A 12,852-nucleotide genomic window follows, 5' to 3' on the forward strand; every position below is an offset into this window, starting at 1 on the left:
CCAAGTGGCTCACTATCATCTACAACTCCAGCTCCAGGGAGATCTGATGCCTCTGACTTGTGAGAGAACCTTCACTCATGTGCACACATATCCTTTACACACACACACACACACACACACACACACACACACACACAGAATTAAGAGTAAGGGCTGTCAATGTAAGTAGTGAGTCTTTCTGTCCCACCAGCCAGCTCCCAAATCATGACGTGGAATTATGAAAGCTTAGCCTTAGCTTAGGCTTGTCCCACTAGCTTTTATAACTTAAATTAACACATATTTTTAAATCTATGCTTCTTTACATGTCTCTGTTACCTTTACTCTGTAGTGCCCATCCTGCTTCCTTAATGTCAGGCTGGTGACTCTGCCTTTCTTCTTCCCAGAGTCTCTCTGTCCAGAAGTCTCATCTCTACTTCCTGTCTAGCTTTTGGCCAGTTAGCTCTTTATTTACCAATCACAGTGACACATCTTCACACAGTGTAAAGGAATATTCCACAACAGACATGTGGTGGCTCACACCTTTAATCCCAGCACTCTGGAGGCAGAGGTCAGCCTGGTCTACAGAGTGAGTTCCAGGACAGCCAGAGCTACACAGAGAAACTCTGTATCAAAAAAAAGCCATAAAAAAGAATAAAGGCTGAAGAGATGGTTCAGAACTCATATTGGTCTTCCAGGGGACCTGAGTTCTGTTCCCAACACACACACCAGGAATCTCATAACTGTAACTCCAGGTCCAGGAGCTTTGACATCCTCTTTTGGCCTCCACAGATAATGCACTCACATGCACAAACCCACACTCGCACACACATATACACAGTTTTACAAATAAAAATTAAAATAATAATAGTATAAGCCTTGAAAGCAGTGGTTCTCAACCTGTGGGTCATGACCCCTTTGGCAAAACCTCTATCTCTAAAAATATTTACATTACAACTTATAAGAATAGCAAAATTACAGCTGTGAAGTAGCAATAGACATAATTTTAAAGTTGGGGTCAGCACATGAGGAGCTGTATTAGGGGTTGCAACATTAGGAAGGCTGAGAACTGCTGTTTTAAAGGAAGAGAAAAGAGCCTTCCTATGTCCAGCTCTGACATACTCCAATAGGCAGAACTTTTTTTCCATGCTGGCAGACCTGACAACTTGAGTGATGGGCCCACATCTCCAGGAGTGCCAGCCAGTGGTTGCTACGAAGCTAGAAGTGTGGTGGCACCAGGCAGTGGAAAGCAGGTGGTCCGGGGCCCGCCTAGGGGTTGAGAGGACCCACCACCTTTGCCTTTCTGTTCTCTGAAGAACACTGCTCTCTGACCATCCTGAACAGGACGCTCAGCAGAGCAGCCCCTGTGCACTAACCGCTTGTGGAAAACCCTGCGCCATTCTTCATCACCCTTCCCTGGCCTGTTCCTGAATGTAGATATACTGAGGTTCTTTTGTGTAAAATAAAAATAAAAAATATACTGGTTAGGATCAGAACAGACTAGAGAAGACAAAATCAGTGGACTTGGAGTTAGATTAGCAGGACTCACCACTTTCAACACCGTGAAGACAATGGACTAAAGGGAGACAGTGAACGGGACCTCAGGGACCAGCAAGTGGAACACAGTCTACCACTGTGTTATAGAAGAGGAGAACAAGCGTTGAGCTGGAACAAGAGATTGACAGCCCTGGGAGAATTTCACCAGAATTATACAGGGATCTGTATAATTCTAGGAGCCAACTGAGCCCCGCCCCCAGTTCCTCCTGTGCTGGGGGTGGAGCACAGGGACTTGGGCCTGCCAGGCAATCACCATCTCTGAGCTGTGCTTCCAGTGCCATAATCAAGCTTCTAAAAAACCAAAGACAGAGAAAAGAACCCTGTAGATGTAACCAACCGTCTTATTAAATAAGAAACACAGAGCCGATTTAGAGAAGAAAGCCAAGAGGTCAGAGCTAAGAGCCTCACCCTTCCTGCTTCAGCCAAGAGAGCTCTCCGAAAGGGACCTACTTCCTGTGTGTATGTCTTTATATAGTCTAGCTGTTCTGCCTTCTCATTGCTTGTAAACCCAAACATGTGACTGCCTCGTCACTGCCTGTATGTACCGCCCTCCAGGTCCTCTATGGTATTGAGATTAAAAGCGTGCGCCACCGCCGCCACGCATTTGCTATGGCTCTAATAGCTCTGACCCCCAGGCAACTTTATTTATTAACATACAATTAAAATCACATTTCAGTACAAGTAAAATACCACCACAGAACCCTTGAGAGAAATGAAAGAGAAATGATGCCTTACCCACAGAGAAAACCAATTCCTTGGACAACAGATTTCTCATCCCAAACTAAAGGAAGCAGTACAAGAATTCTCAAGTGTAAAGAACTGTGAAACTAGAATTCTATATCCAGTAAAAATATTGTCCAGAATAAAGGGGGAAATGAACATTAAAGTAAGTTTTATATACCTATATATGTGTGCTGCATGTGGGGTTGGCGTATGCAGAGTTGCGTGAATGTGTGTACGCATGTGTGTGGACATGTCAGCGCACATGCAGAAGCCAAAGGAGCGTGTTGGGCTTCCTACACCTGAACCTGGAGTGAGGTGGACAGACAGCAAGTCCCAGAAGTCCTCTTGGCTTCCACTGCTACACTAAAGTTGCAGGGGTTTATGGTCAGGTCTGGTTTCTACATGGATGCTGAGGATGACCTGAGGATGGATACATGATGACCTCAGTCCTGCAAGCCCTCTCACCCACTGAGCTGTCCCCTCAGTCCCAGGAAATCACCATTCTTGTAGAAAGAACAACTGCAAACAACTCATGGAGCTCAGCTGGTAGGTCACATGCCTAATAGTTTACCCCAGTCCCCAGCACCAGAAACAAGACAGAGCACCCTAAAATAATGTACTGCCAGTAGAACAGCCCTTAAAAAGTGGCTAAAAAGAACAACAACAAAATCCTTAAAACAGGGAAATTAAAATTAAAATAACATTTTCAAAAGGGTTAAAAATAGATGCTTCCGTGTCCAGCCATGTTAGCTACTGCCCCATTGTTCTGAGCAAAACACCTGACAAAGTCCCCTTAAGGGAGGGGGGACTTCTTTTGGCTTTAAGAAGAGTAAGAAAGAAAAGCCAAGGAAAGAATAAAATAGAGGTAATTACAAGGGCACAATGGACTCTTCTCTGGAGTATTATTGCTTGCTATTGTTTGGTTTTTGTTTCTTTGGTTTTTGAGACAGGGTTTCTCTGAGCGGCCCTGGTTGCCCTGGAACTCCCCATATAGACCAGGCTGGCCTTGAACTCACAGAGATCCACCTGCCTCTACTTCCTGAGGCATGTGCTACCACACTTGCCCCTGCCCCCACTTGGAGACAGAATCTCATATGACTCAGGTTAGCTTTGAACTCCCCATATAGTCAAAGATGAGCTCCAACTCCTGACCCTCCTGCCTCCACCTCCCAAGTGCTGGATGCAGTGGTTAGTGTTAATTCAGAATCTCGAATCACCTGGGAGGTGGGCCTTTAAGAATGCCTGTGTAGAATAATCTTTAAATTTTTAAAATTTAGGTCTGTAGATGGCTTAGTGGTCAAGAACACTGATTGCTTTTCCAGAGGACCTGGCTGGATTCAGTACGCAGCACTCAGATGGTAGCTCAGAACCATTTGTTGACTCCAGTTTCTGGCAATTCTAAAGCCCTCTTCTGGCCTCCATGGGCACCAGGCATATGTCTGGTGCACATACATACATGCAGACAAACACTCATACACATAAAATAAAACTAAATACTGTGATTATATTTTATTTGTGCTGAAATGTGATATTTTATTTGTATGTTAACAAATAAAGTTTGCCTGAAGATCAGAGGTCAGCCAGAAGTCAGGCAGTGGTGGCACATGCCCTTAATCTGATCACATGGCAGGCAGTCTCAGTGTGTTCAAGGACACAACCAAGCCTGGTGACAAACGCCTTTAATCCCAGTACCAACCATAAAGACCTGGAGGTCTGCATAGACAAGCAGTGACAAGGAAGTGATGTGGCTGGGCTTAGAGCCAATGAGAAGGCAGAACAGGAAGGCAATAAAGCCACAGGTTAGACAGGAAGAGGTTCTCTTGGGAAGCTATGGCGATGTGGTGAGCTAAGTTTAGTTGGAGGCTATTGCTCTGATCTCTATGGCTTGCACCTCTGTATTTGGCTCTGTGTTTCTTATTTAATAAGACTGTTTAGAAATTCGTCTACAAAATACATCCTTTTGTTTTTTTAAAGTTTTATTTATTATGCATACAATGTTCTGCCAGCGTGTATGCCTACATGCCAGAAGAGGACACCAGATGTCATTATAGATGGTTGTGAGCCACCATGTGGTTGCTGGGAATTGATCTCAGGATCTATGGAAGAGCCACCAGTGCTCTTAACCTCTGAGCCATCTCTCCAGCCCCAATACGTCTTTCTTAAAAAGAGAGCAAGAAAGAACCCCCATCCATCATGTCCGGGAAGGCATGACAGCAAAAATGGGTGGCCTAGTTATCTGGAAGCAGAACAGGTAGTGGGCCAAACTACCGAACCTCAAGGCTCTCCCCCACTGATCCACTTCCTCCAGCCTCCTAACAATCTTCTAAAACACCAACATCAGTTGGGACCATTATTTAAACACATAAGCAGGGTGAGGTGGGGGGATGGAGGGCGCTGCATAATCAAGCTAATATGAATGCAGGGAGACTCTTCTCCCCTGACTTGGGAACTGGCACTGCCCAGGTACCACAGAGAACGGTGTGAGGTTTGGGAGAAAGCGCTTCTTCCTTGGACAACCTAGACAGCCAAGGAAACTGATGACGGGTGGAGAGCGAGTCCACCTTGTTCCCAGCATGAGACAACGCCTGGAAACTCTGAGAAGCAGCGGGGCACGTGTGAGCACCGGCTGGGTACTTCTGTGGGCAGATGAGGACACCATGCCTTACAGCTCTGATTGACATAATGGAAATGGAACCTCATTCTATTCCTAAATTTGGTGAAGCTCAGACATACATGCTCCAGCCTCCTTTCCCAGAGTCTTAGGACATATTTGCTCTTCAGATTTGGGTTATCCAGACTACTTTGGTGAGAGACCAGTTCTACATATTCTAAAGAGAACTTTTTTTCTGATTTTCTCATTGCTTATTCATCGTCTGAGAGAGTTTACTATTTTTAAATTATTCTTCATTGCAACCTACACATTTAATTTTTCCCCAATATTTTCTTTTCATTTGAGTTGGAAGGCAGTTAATATATTTATTTTTAACCACATTTTAAAGGGTGTCATTTGATTGCTATGATTACATTACTCAAGTATTTTATTAGTTGCAAGTGAAAAAGAAAGTCAGCTTGAATATGCCTGGGGGTATATAGCTCAGTAGTAAAACGCACACCTAAGGCTCTGAAGATCGCTCAGTGGGTAAAGGAGCTTGCTGCCAAAACTGACAACCTGAGTTCAATCCCTGGAACTCATGTGATGGAAGAGGAAACTCAGTTCCCAAAAGAAGCTCTTTGACCTTATTACAAACAATACAGCAAACCAGTGTCCCCCAACACATGACAAATATATAAAAAACTTAAACATTAAAAGTGCACTCTAGGTTCCACCTTTGTGGAAGAGGAGGAGGAAGAGAAGGGAAAGGAGGAAAAATAAGTTAAACTGGAAAACAGTTGAGCGTATTTGGGCTTGGAAACTCGGTGGCTAGGTCTTGATACACTCATGTTTGTTATCTATCTCAGAAAAGTTCGTTTCCAACAAAGAATCGGGAAAAGCTCTGGAGGGGCTGGAGAGACGGCTCAACAGTTAAGGGCGCTGGCTGATCTTCCAGAGGATCTCCTCTTGGTTCCTTCACCCACATGGCAACTGTCTGTGACTCCAGTTCTCGGGATCCAAAGCCCTCTTCCCGCCTCCAGGACATTGCGTACACTTGGTGCGCATACATACATACATGCAGGCAAGACTGTAAGCAGATTTTTCTGTCCCTCCTGCCAGCTCCCAAATCATGATATGGAGACTTCTTGTTAATTATGAAAGCTTGGCTGATAGCTTAGGCTTGTTTCTAACTAGCTCTTATAACTTAAATTAACCCATTTGTATTCATTTACTTTCTGCCTTGTGGCTTTATTACCTTCACTCTGTACTGTCCATGCTGCTTTCCTGCTTTCTCTGTCTCTGACTGGTGACTCTGAGTTTCCACCCTTCTTCTCCCCAGTATTCTCTGCCTCCAAAATCCTGCTTAGCTATTGGCTGTTTAGCTTTTTTTTTTTTTAAGTGTTAACTCTGCTTTATTAGTCAACTGGAAAACTACATAATCCTCCAGCCCAGGGAGGCATTAACTTAATCCTCTTCCTCATCATCACCAGCTCCAGCACCACCCTGGCCCTTCTTGGCATTCTTCCTCTTCACTCGGCCTGGGCGGCCACCACCATAAGGAGAACGGAGGGAGAAATCAATGTGCTTCTGGGAGTCCAGACGGACAATGAAGGATGGAATGTTCACCATCTGCTTGCGGACCCTGATATGACGCTGGCGGATGAGCACATGGGCATGGTGAATAGATTTAGCCAGACCCAGCTTAAAGACCTGGGTCTGCAGCCGCCTCTCCAAGAAATCCTCAATCTTCAGCCCCAGGATATAATCCAGCTTCATCTTGCCCTCATCCAGCACCCCAATGCGAACAAGTCGCCTCAGCAGAGCATTGCCTTCAAAAATACGCCGCGGGTCCTTTCCATCCAGCGTCAGCAGCTCCCCGGCGGCCTTGTGGGATCTTAGCTAGGGTAAATTTGACCCTCCAGACCTCACGTTTGTTCTGGAGCCCATACTCTCCAATTAGTTTCAGTTCCTGGTCGAGACAAAATTTCTCGAAGGGTCTCCGTGGGGTCACATAGGTTTGGCGACAAACCCAACTTCTGGCAACTGTCATGTTGGCTTCTCTAGGTCCACCGTGCCCATGAACTCACACCCGTGACAGAGGCTGGTGAACTTTTTATTAAACCAATCACAGTGACATATCTTTACACAGTGTAAAGGAATATTCCACAACACAAGATACCCATTCAAATAAAATACAGATATAGAGAGAGAATGAGAGAGATAGATAGATAGATAGAGAGAGAGAGAGAGAGAGAGAGAGAGAGAGAGAGAGAGAGAGAGAGAGAGAGACCATGAGAGAGATGGTGAATGGGGGGCCAGAGGAGCATATTTAGAGGTCACTTCCCTGAACTAATCCTAAGGACAAAAAGAAATATCAGACTTTTGTAAGTTTGGGGGCCTGGCAGGAAGTTTCATATCACATGACCTATTTAAACGTAGTGTACATGACAAAGAGCATGAAGGAACCAGGTGCTGGCTGGGGTCATAATTTAAGGACTGCTCTTTAGCTGTAGCACAGATGGCATCTAAACTCTGTCACAGAAAGAGTGCTTCAGGCTATGGGATCTGGCCTGAAGATGCAAGCCCATATTCTAACTATGTCTACCACTACTCTTGGCAATGTGAGTACAGGGGAAATAAAACACAGACGCTACCCAGATGTGGCAGTACATGCCTGTTATCCCAGCATTCAGGAAGCAAAGGCATGAGGATCAGAAGTTCAAAGTCATCCTTGACTACGTAGTGAGTTCCAGGCTAGCCTATGCTACCTGAAACTGTCTGCAAACAACAAAGCTTAGACACTACTAATACCACCATCTTTCAGGGCTCATTGTCCCATTCTCTTCCTGATTCCTTTGACTTTTTTTTTTCTTTATAAGACAGGGTTTCTTTGTGCCCTGGCCATCCTGGAGCTCATTCTGTAGACCAGGCTGGCCTTGAACTCAGAGATCTACCTACCTGACTCTAGCTCTAAGCGCTGGGATTAAAGACATGGACCACTACCGCTTAGCTTTCTTTGACAATTTACTAAATTGTTTCGGTTCATTTACAAAGTGCTATTCCAGCCTGGAGCCTTCTGATTTCTAGATTTCTATCTAAAGTTCTTTCAGCTCTGGAAGTTTCTGAGGGTTATTTTGTTGTTGTTGTTGGTGGTGGTGGTGGTGGTGGTGGGTTTTTTTTTTTTTCATTATACTCCAGAAAATTTTCCATTCACTGTGAAAACACAAACATCTTAAACCAAAAGCATTACTTTGCCATTGGAGGCATCAGCAAAACTAGTAAAACCAGAGGCTTCGTTTATTCAAAGAAGTCTTGCATGAGTAAAGTCATTCCAAGGAAAAGGGTTCCAATCTCCACACACCAGTCACAGTATAGGTGTGCCTCTGACATGTCCACACGCGTCCTGGGCACATATCCACTCCACCTATCTCAGAAGCCTAGAGACTCAAGGTCTGTTTCAGGTATTACTATGGTTTGGTAAGGAACAGAAATGGGTGTAGCTATGAACCTGCAAATTCCAAAGACCCTTTACCCACTTACCTGCCTCCTTCACTGTTAAGGTTGACCAACTGTGATATGACCATTTAATGAATTTATCAAGAAAAAACCTAAGAGAGTGTTTCCCTCTAGTCTCTGGCTTTAGGGACTGAGGAATTAAACCTTCAGGCAGTGACATTCCATTTACCTTTGGTAATTCATTGCATTGGGGCCCATCCCCAGTACCCAACCCAGAATTTAGTTGGATTAGAGAACAAGAGAGGACAAAGCTGATGGAAATAATGAGTGATTGAGACTAAGCACAGGGGAAAATGGTTTTCAAAATGAAAACAGGAGTTTTGAAACATTTTACTTGTATCTTTCTTTTTGTTGTTGTTTGTTATTTTTTTTTTTTTGAGACAAGGTTTCTCTGTGTAGCCCTGGCTGTCCTAGAACTCACTTTGTAGACCAGGGTGGCTCAAACTCACAGAGATCTGCCTGCCTCTGCCTCTGCCTCCCAATGGATCCTTGTTTTTGAGTGCCTTCCTTTCTCCCTCCCTCCCCCTCCACCTCTTTTCTCATTTTGGTCTGCTTGCATTGACTAAGAATTAATTTTTCTCTCTACCTCCCTCTTCCTCTCTCCCACTCTGCTTTTCCTTTTTTTGAGGTCAGGGTCTCATGTTGTCCAGAGTAGCCTCAAACTCACTACATAGCTGAGGATGGCCTTGATCTCGGACTCCTAGTCCTTTGATTCTACCTCTTTGGCACTGGGATTATAAGGGAACAAAAACACTTAAACACACACACAAACACACACACACACACACACACACACACACACACACACACACACACACACACACGGTCTCACTATGTAGCCCTAACTGGCCTACAGAACTTCTTATGCAGACCAGGCTATCTCACAGTAATCCTCCTGCCTCTACATACTGAGTGTGGAATTACAGACATGTACCACCATGTCCAGCAAACAAAAAGGCTTTTTAAAAACTTGTTCTTAAAATGTCAGCTAATTCAAAGATTTCTACAAATAGGAATGTTAAGTCTTGGCTGAAGGCTTAAGTCTTCTTTAGGAAGCAGAGCTTGAGAGGTCAAATTGCTCTACAGAAAAAAAATGGAAAGAATTCAGTTTATTCTTTTTTTTTTCACATTGCTTTGTTTTTTCTGTTCTGAGAGGGTGAGCCAAGAGCAGAACCCAGGGTGGAGGCAGCTGGGAACAACCGTGTCTGGGGCTTGATGTTAAGTTGCTTCTGTGGTTCTTGCCCCTTGACCTTTCATGGTAGACTGCCACCTACTCAGAACCTCGGCACCATTCTTGGTATGAAAACTAAGGGATGGACTGATGACAGGGTAGAGATCAGACTGCTGAATGGAGACCAAGAATTCAGCAGAGGCAGCCAGCGGACCATGAGCCCACAGCTCCATAGGGAGTACACGGCGATCTTGGCCAGAGATCTGGTTTCCTCCTCCCTGTGGCTGGAATATGAACATTGAGGCCAATCTTAGCTTGATCTCCCTGATAACTGATCATTCTGGGATTTGAAAAAGCACATCATATCTTCACAAGATGCCTTTAACAAAGCAACATCCAATCAAAACACTAGAAAAGTGAGTCACACAAAAATCAGCAAGAATGCCCACCTGTAACCATATCACAGTCCTGGAGAAGCTGGAGCAGAAAGAGCATGTGTTCCAGGCCAGTCTGGGGTTACCTAGCAAGATCTCGTCACAGAACCCAAGAGCAGGGCAGCTCGTAGACATGTTCAGATCCTGCTTGAGTCCTCTACTACATACTATTTTTATAGCAATTTGCTATGACAGGGGCATGCTACTACCATATATGAAGCTTCTCTGAAAACTTAAATGATTAGTCAGGGAATCAAAAAAGTGGGTTCATTTAAGCCCCCTCTGCATCACAGTTGTCTGAGTTTTTCACCTTTTGCACTGGCTCTGATTCAAGCTGCTATATGCATGTGGTAAAATTGCTGGCTGAAGTTACATTTCCAAGGATGCATTAAATTTCTTCTATTTTATGAAGACTCTGGTATTAGCTGGGTGCAGCACACACTCCTGTAATCTCAGTACCTGGGAAGCAGAGGCAGGAGGATCTCAGGTTGGAAGTCAGCTTGGGCTACATAGTGAGACCCCTTTTCTTTTCTTTTTTTTTTTTTAAGGTTTACTTACTTATTTAAAGTTTTTTTTTTCATTTTACATACTGCCAACTGTTCCCCCTCCCTCCCCTGTAGCTATAGTTTTCCTGCCAGGCCCACAGTCAGGACAAATCTCTGTCACCCGCCAGTCCCACAGCCACTCAGACCCAACCAAGCAAACACAGAGACTTATATTGCTTACAAACTGTATGGCCATGGCAGGCTTCTTGCTAACTGTTCTTACAGCTTAAATTAATCCATTTCCATTAATCTATACCTTGCCACATGGCTCGTGGCTTACCGGCATCTTCACATGCTGGTTGTCATGGTGGCGGCTGGCAGTGTCTCTCTGACTCAGCCTTCCACTTCCCAGCTTTATTCTCCTCCTTGTCCCGCCTACACTTCCTGCCTAGCCAATGGCCAATCAGTGTTTTATTTATTGACTAATCAGCAACACATTTGCCATACAGAGCATCCCACAGCACTCCCCTTCTCTCACTTCCCAATCCCACCCCCATCCCCTCCTCATAGTGGCGTAGGCCCAAGCCCCTCTCCACCTGCACCAAGGCTGAATAAGGCATCGCACCACAGGGAATGGGCTCTAAAAAAGCCAGTTTATGCACTCCGGATGAGTCCCAGTCCCATTGCCAGGAGACCCACAAACACATCAAGCTGCACAACTGTCACCCTCAGTCAGAGACCCTTTTTCAAAATACCAAAACCAACCCAAAAGGTCACTTTGATTTAAGGAAAGTGACTATTCAAGACTTAAAAATTGCCAATTCCTCAACTGATCCTGTTTCCTCAGACTGGAAGCTTCTGAGTCCTCATCCAAATGGATCTCAGCTAAACTGTGCTGCTCAAAGCCTGAAAGCTTAACTGACTCTAGTTCCTGGTTCTCACGCCTTATATACCTTTCTGTTTTCTGTTTTCTGCCATCACTTCCTGGGATTAAAGGCTCTTGTTACCATGCCTGGCTGTTTCCAGTGTGGCCTTGAACTCACAGAGATCCGCATGGATCTCTGCCTCCAGAAGGCTAGGATTAAAGGCATGTGTGCCACCATTTTCTGGCTTCTATATCTAGTGGCTGTTCTGTTCTCTGACCCCAGATAAGTTTATTAGGGTACACAATATTTTGGGGAACATAATATCACCACACTCTCAGGAAACACTTTCCAGAAGATTTCACCTCAGTGATGCTGGTCTCTTCTTAATTACTGCTAATTTCTTAGCTCCAGCTAACCAGCATCAATTGTCCCAGTAACACAAAGGTTTCACTTTAGTAGTTCTGGTATCTTGTTAATCACAGCTGATTCTTCAGCCACAGCTAACCAGAACAACAGAATCGTAAATTAAAATAGCAAACAGCCCTGATAGTCTTTAAAATTTCCTTTGAAACTTCACAAACCAGGCCTCCATCCTCTGCACTGCTCTCAACATTCTTATCTTCTAAGCTCCCACAGAACATCTCATTGAGCTCTCGACACTCAATGGCTTTTCTAGCCCAAAGTTCCAAAGTCCTTCCACAATCCTCCTCAAAGCATGGTCAGGCCTATCACAACAATACCCCACTCCTGGTACCAATTTCTGTCTTAGTTAGGGTATCTATTATTGCTGTGAAGATACACCACAATCACGCCAACTCTTGGAAAAACATTTAATTGGAATAACTTACGTTTCAGAGATTTCGTCCATTATCATCATGGTGTGACATGGTGGAGTACAAGCAGACAGGGTGCTGGAGCTGAGAAGTGCACTGAGACACTGGGTGTGGCTTGAGCATATATGAATCCTCAAAGCCTACCTCCACAGTGTCATGCTTCTTCCAACAAGGCCACACCCACTCCAACAAAGTGCTGTTCCCTTTGGGGACCATTTTCTTCCAAACCACTACACCACATGAAAGTGAAATGAGAGAACTGACTCCCAAAGTTGTTTTCTGACCTTCTAGGCATGTGGGTCCCCTTCCACCATCATGCATACAAATGCAATATTCATGAATAAATAACTTTTAAAAAATATACAGGTGGCCAGGCAGTGGTGGCACATGACTTTAATCCCAGCACTCAGGAGGTAGAGGCAGGTAGAGGCCAGCCTGGGGAGAGTGAACTCCAGGACAGCCAAGGCTACCCAGAGAAGCCATGTATCAAAAACAAAAACAAAAACAAAAACATGGCGGTACACACCTTTAATCCCAGCACTTGGGAGGCAGAGGCAGGTGAATCTCTGTGAATTCAAGGCCAATCTGGTTTACATAGTGAGTTCTAAGACAGCCAGGGCTGTATAGTGAAACCCTGCTTTTAAAATATATATATATATATACCTTAAATTAGAAAATTGGGAACTGGCAAAGCTAGC

The 12,852-nt window shown here is 44.6% G+C and overlaps 1 pseudogene; it reads right to left on the reverse strand.

Annotated features, from left to right (window-relative positions):
* Window positions 1-6,283: 6,283 nt before the first annotated feature.
* LOC131915480 (small ribosomal subunit protein uS4-like) lies at window positions 6,284-6,899 on the reverse strand (annotated as a pseudogene).
* Window positions 6,900-12,852: the final 5,953 nt, after the last annotated feature.

Source organism: Peromyscus eremicus, chromosome 7 (genome assembly GCF_949786415.1).
Source record: "Peromyscus eremicus chromosome 7, PerEre_H2_v1, whole genome shotgun sequence".
Lineage (NCBI taxonomy): Eukaryota > Metazoa > Chordata > Mammalia > Rodentia > Cricetidae > Peromyscus > Peromyscus eremicus.